The sequence below is a fragment of the Mus caroli genome, chromosome X (genome assembly GCF_900094665.2).
Source record: "Mus caroli chromosome X, CAROLI_EIJ_v1.1, whole genome shotgun sequence".
NCBI lineage: Eukaryota > Metazoa > Chordata > Mammalia > Rodentia > Muridae > Mus > Mus caroli.
This window is the reverse complement of record NC_034589.1, coordinates 144,607,964-144,614,421: the sequence shown is the minus strand read 5'-3', so window position 1 is coordinate 144,614,421 and position 6,458 is coordinate 144,607,964.

Here is a 6,458-nt window from a genome sequence, read left to right as displayed (position 1 = left end):
TAACTAGCTGAAGAAGAAACTCAAGCACATCAGCAATATAATAAAGTTTTATTCCTTGATACTATAGCTACTCATAGAAGAATGATATACCCTGTCCTCACAATTTGAAATATAAAGTTGGGAAAGCCAGAAAACATTATAAATCACTTTTTCTTCTTCATTTTTCCATGGGGGAAAACTAAGGGATTAAAAATGTGTATCACCTTAGAAACGGTTTTAATTAACATCTATTGATTATGACTTAATACAAAGAATAAGATTTCCAAGTCAAATACACATGATTTATAGATGCTGCTCATTAATAAAATTTTAAGGACACTAGCACTCATGAGACATAGACAAATCCAAGAGGTGTTTAGAACATTATGAAGAGAATTCAGAGCTCTTTCTATCCTATCTTAAACTTAAAATACATTCTCTGGCCTGCAGTTAAAGTTCAGTACTTCAGGTCCAATATGATGTCCCTCTAGAAATCTCACATAACATTTTCCAGGGAGTCATGTTTTATGCATCTATGTACCCTAATTGAGTTTACCATACCTGATCCTAGAGACATTTTGTCAAATGAATCCCTTTTTCTTGTGAACACCATTAATTTATTTGTCAGGAGACAAATTTATTAATTTATTAATGTTTTTATAAGGCAATCAAGTGAGGTTATTCTTCACCATTTCATGTGAATATTGCCTTATCAGCAGAAAATAAATTAATTATATACCAGTGCTGAACTATTGTTTTCTCAGAACATTCTCAGAAATGATTCTTCAGTTCTTTTAATGTGTTACTGCTTACAGGCAATGAAAAGCCTCTCAACCCTATTTAACAGGTACTAATGTACTATTTTCAAAATTAAAACAAAACAAAATAACTGACAGGAACAAAACTTACACAACTTGCTCAAATACCAATACCTAGGATGAAAAAAAAAAAAAAAAACCAAAAAGAAAAAAAAAAAAACGGCTTTAAAAGTCTTAGCATAGTGGTAAGCCTTAAACTCTGTGTTCTAAGTAAGGCATGATGTGCTTCGTAGCCATGATAACTGATCTGTCTGTGAGCTTCCCTTTGACTATGCTCACATTGATTCCTCACATTATACTCCTAAGCTTAACAGCAATGGATTAAACACAGGTGAAAATTAGTTTATGACCCCTGTACTAAGAGATGGTGACTGGTTTCTCATTGCCTGTCTCTGAGCAAGCCTGCCTATTTTACAAATAATTAAAATGACACAAGTGACATTCTAGCATTTTTTAATACTTAGGAGCTTCCAGGATCATTTCTAGAGGCACTTAACTATCCATAGAATATAGTTGATGACCGAGGTGGAGAAAACAGAAACATACAATGAGACTAAGAAGGGAAAGTGCCCAAACAATATGAGGTTTTTACTCACACCGGCTGAGGTTCTAAGCCTAAGAGCACTTCCAATATAATTTTCAAACCAGATTAACTACTAGTTGACTATCACTGAGTGATTTCACTCAGTAACTCATTAATACAAATACTCAACCAGCCAAGTCCTCAGGGAAAAACAGACATTGGAAAAGAGACTGTGCCCCATACCCCCAATGATCCAACTGCCCTTAAAACTCCTACATCCCTCTGCCTCCTATGCAGGAAGGGCTTCCACTGTGAAAAGAGCTGCAAATCTAAATATGATAAAGACAGCAAACACCTGCCACCTTTAAACTACATGTGGGGCAACCCTCAGTTCCACTGGTAAAAATGGAAAGACCTACAAGTCCACTGGGTCACAAACCTATTAGAGAAATCTCACCTTAAACATTTAATAAAAGAAACAATAGACGTTTTAAATGCCTAATAGACACAGAAGCACATAAGACCATCCTAAGACAAGTTGAGATCCCTTCACATTGGAATTCAACTGATGACAGTAGGTGGTCTCTTCCTAGCATTCATTACCCGAGACTTTTATAAATGGGAAGACTGAGATGGAACAAGTGGGACCATTAGACTCCTAGTGACAGACAAGACTGGGTAGGGACATTTTAGAAGATTTAAATGTGCTCCTTGCTAGTGGAAAAGAAGGCTCTCCAAACAGAAGATTAACAAAACTACCCAGATCATGAGAACCACCAATTCTAAGGGCTATTGTTGAATACGATACTCCTTGCCTAGAATGGATCAGAGAAGATCATATCTGCGTAGAACAATGGCTACAAAACAGGGAGATAATAACAATATTACAACATTTGACCCTTTAGAGGCCTCTGGGATACTAAAGCTTTTGTAATTAAATAAAAGAATGTGAACTGAAGGCTTCTCCAGGATCTTAAAGAATTAATAAAACCATGAAAATTTGGGGTTTGCCTCAATGAGGCCTCCCACTGGCCTCTGACATATCTTTAAGTAGCACACTACTGGTCTTAGATATTAAATATTGCTTCTTTCAAATATCACTCCATGAACAAAATTACAAATGTTTTGTCTTCTCAGTACCTTAAGTCAATAACTCAGGACAAGCTAACAGAGTTGAGTGGACCCTGCTCCTTCAAGGCATGATCAACACCCTCACATTTTGCCAGGAAGCTGTAGTTGACACATTAAAAACCCTTATTAAATCAGACCTCCATATAAGCCATTACAAGGATGACCTCTTAACATGACAAGATAAAAGGCAAGATCAAAAACTACCTTTAAAGAATCTTAAACAACAAACTATTAAAGCCCTAAAAGAAAGAAACTTTACGATAGCAGAAGATAAGATACAACTCACCCCCCACAACCCCCATCACATTCCTAGTGACAGAAATAACCCTAACCTCAGTCAGGCCAACTAACTCTTGTTATTGACTTTCCCAGCCTGGTAACTCTAAATACTGTTCAAAGCTTCTTGGGCAACATGAATTGGCTAAGGTCTTGGCTCCCCATACGCACCAGTCAAGCCAACTAGTCTTTATTTGACTTACTTAAAAATGACAAGTACCCCTCCCCTCCTTGCTCTCTAACATCATCAGCCAGGGAGGCCGTCTGCTCTATTAATAACCACATTAAAGATGACTTCCTGTGGCCTTATTGGACATCAGCGGGAGGAGTGGCCCTTGGACTTGAGGAGGTTCTATGCCCCAGTGTAGGGAAATGCCAGGGTGGGAAGGCAGGAATCTGTGGGTGGTGGGGAAACACTCTCATAGAGGCAGGGGAGGGAGGATGGGATTGGAGGCTTCTGGAAGGGAGACCTGGAAATGGGATAACATTTGAAATGTAAATAAAGAAAATATCCAATAAAAGAAAAAAAATGCCTTTCTGGCTCACTATGACTCACAACAGCCAGTCCAAGTCCTTATGTTCAGTTCCTCCTGCAATGGTAGCTGAAGCCTTATTATCAACCTCAGAAGATCCTAGAATGGCTCCATACACTAATAGGGGGAATGACTTTGTCTTAGTCAGGCTTCCTATTCCTGCACAAAACAACACAACCAAGAAGCAAACTGGGGAGGAAAGGGATTATTCAGCTTATCCACATTGCTGTTCATCACCAAAGGAAGTCAGGACTGGAACTCAAGCAAGTCAGGAAGCAGGAGCTAATGCAGAAGTCAAGGAGGAGTGTTACTGGCTTGCTTCCCCTGGCTTGCTCAGCTTGCTTTCTTATAGAACCCAAGACTACCAGCCCAGGGATGGCACCACCCCCATTAGGCCCTCCCACTCTTGATGACTAATTGAGAAAATGCCTTACAGCTAGATCTCATGGAGGCATTTCCTCAAGGGAGGCTCCTTTCGGTGATATCTCCAGCTTGTATCAAGTTGACACACAAAACCAGCCAGTACAGACTTGATTACTAAGTGAGGTCAATGTTCCTTCAAACCATGGTAAGGACAGGAAGAGAACACACTTTACAAATCATAGGTAAAGAGCCTGATGTGATTATTTTACCCTTCCCCCTCCCAGATATCCAATGGTTCCTACAAAACCACACATTTCCTTTGCTAATAGCCTCATTTGCTTTCTAGGACAAATAGATAACCACTACCCTCAGGATATGTTCCGGACAACCATACCTCCTTTGGTTGACTGCCCCTTCACTTATCCTCCCGATCCCCTATCTCATGGGTTCCCATGGCTTTCACAGATGGGTGGAGTGATAAGGAGCCGCCTACTAGATATATTGAGGAGATGGTAACACTGAGTCCCATCACTTCTTCTTCCCAGATAGATCTCCCCGATTCAAGGAACTGTATGCCATTTTTCTGATTCTTACATACCTCAAAGAACCATTTAACCTGTATTCAAACAACATTTATGCAGTTAATTTACTACCTTGTCTAGCCTGCTCCTATACCAATCTTGATGGTAAACCGCTTTCCTCTTAACTAATAAAAAATTCAAATATATTCTAAACAAGAGCATGCCCTGTCTTTGTCAGCCATATATGGTCACACTAACCCCTCCCTGGCCCCCTCTCTAATGGGAACATCTGAACAGATAAAATTGCCACAGCTGGGCCTTCACTATGTTTCCTGCCCCTCACTGCTAAAGAACCCCATCAATTTACACACATCAACTTGAAAGGGTTACAAATAAAATTCTCCAACACCTCCATAAAACACCTCCATTGTATTCTTAGAACTTGCTCCTCTTGTTCTTCCCTAATTCACACTCCTGCTTTACAACATTTGGCAATAACCCTCGAAGCTTTAAGTCAATACCCTTTGGCAAATAGATGTTACCCATTTCTAATTATTTAACTAAAAAGAAAATGGCCCAGCATTCATGAACCTCCAGTTTAAAATTTTCTGTGAGAATTGGAAAATTGCCTACCACACTGGCATGCCTCATAATCCCCAGAACCAAAAGAACACATCAAACACTTAAAAAAAAAAACAACTAGTCAATTATGCACATGATTTTCTGCCATTGAACATTCATGTAAACCTAGCATTATTCACAATGTGGTGAATGTCTATGCCACCCAGAACAACCCCACCCCCCATTGTCTGTCACTGGAAAGAAGTCTTCACACATACCACCCATCCTGCTCCTCCGATGGAAGGACCCACATGACAGGTGTGGAAGGGGGCCTGACACTTGCTAATGATTGGAAGGACTTTCTCCTGTGTGTTCCCACAGGATCAACCCCACCCTAGCTGAGCACCAGCCAGCAATGTCTGACACAATCCCTCCAGTCAGAAAGATGACAAACCTGGTAATCATGGAGAAGACAAAGAAGAGATGGCACAGACACCTAAGGGTAAGCAACTGGATCACCTGGAAGGACATTCATGACCTTAATGACACAGCCTAATGTAGCTGTCCCACAAACCTCTTTTTCTGTTATACTAATGGCTGTTTTACCCTGCTTAACACCAATGCCATAGCTAGCTCCACTCCTCCTAACACAATATTTTGGCAGTTTTATGACAGGGTTTTATGTCAGGAGGGGAATCAGATAATTGGGACCAAAAACCGGCCACTGGCATGGGAGTTACAGTACAACTGAATATACTTGCTTCCTTTTTCACATGCAGACCCATTGTGCCTCCAGGATGTCCACACCTATGGAGACCATTACTGCTACTCTTGCAGAATGAAGTGTGAGCTCACTCAAGGATCAGCAGGTGCAATGACAGGACATAAAAGACCCCTCTATTTAGTAGAGAATGGCATGCCCTCCCTATTCTATGGTATATATTACATACCCTTGGCCTGATCAATGATGTACTGGAATAATGGGCAAGTTTTACACAGGTGAATTTATTAGATACCCTGCTGCTGACTTCCATATCTCTAAACAGGTTGTGCCTGCAGCTAAGCCTATACTGACTCATCACAACATTGCTCTACAGAAAAATAAAAAAACAAATGAAGGAACAAATAAAATCCACAACATCCTAGAATAGATACATAGACTATGTTGTGGACCTTCTCCCATTTACCACACACCTGATCTCTGATCATGTTATGTATCATTTTTATGCTTGTCCTGTCTTATACTATATCTCTGATGACAGATTCTGCTGTTGTCAGGTTTTCCACAAGCCAAATTGTAGTCTACCAGGCCTTGGGTTCCTCTGATATAGAGGATGGGTGCCTTAAGGCTTGCAATGACACTTTTTGCATTATAATATGAAACAGGGGGAGATGTGGGGAAACCCTGCTAATTAAGGTCACACTCTACTATATCCCTAGAACTTCTTTAAGCTTGGGACAAAATGGAAGACCCCCTTTACCAGTAGGGATTCCCCTTCTCTGACCTTGTCTGAGAAACTCAAACCCTCTACCTCCACCCCACCCTCTACCTGAAGAATGCCAGAGATTACAGGTTCAGCTTCCTTTCTCCTGATAAGAACCTGTGCAGCAGGCACCTGGAATTCCTGGAATGCCTCCCCATGCATATGCCTCCTCATGCAAATGAGGCATTCTTTGGTATGCTAACAAAGGATACTTAGATAAAGTGGGAGAGAGAGAGAGAGAGAGAGAGAGAGAGAGAGAGAGAGAGAGA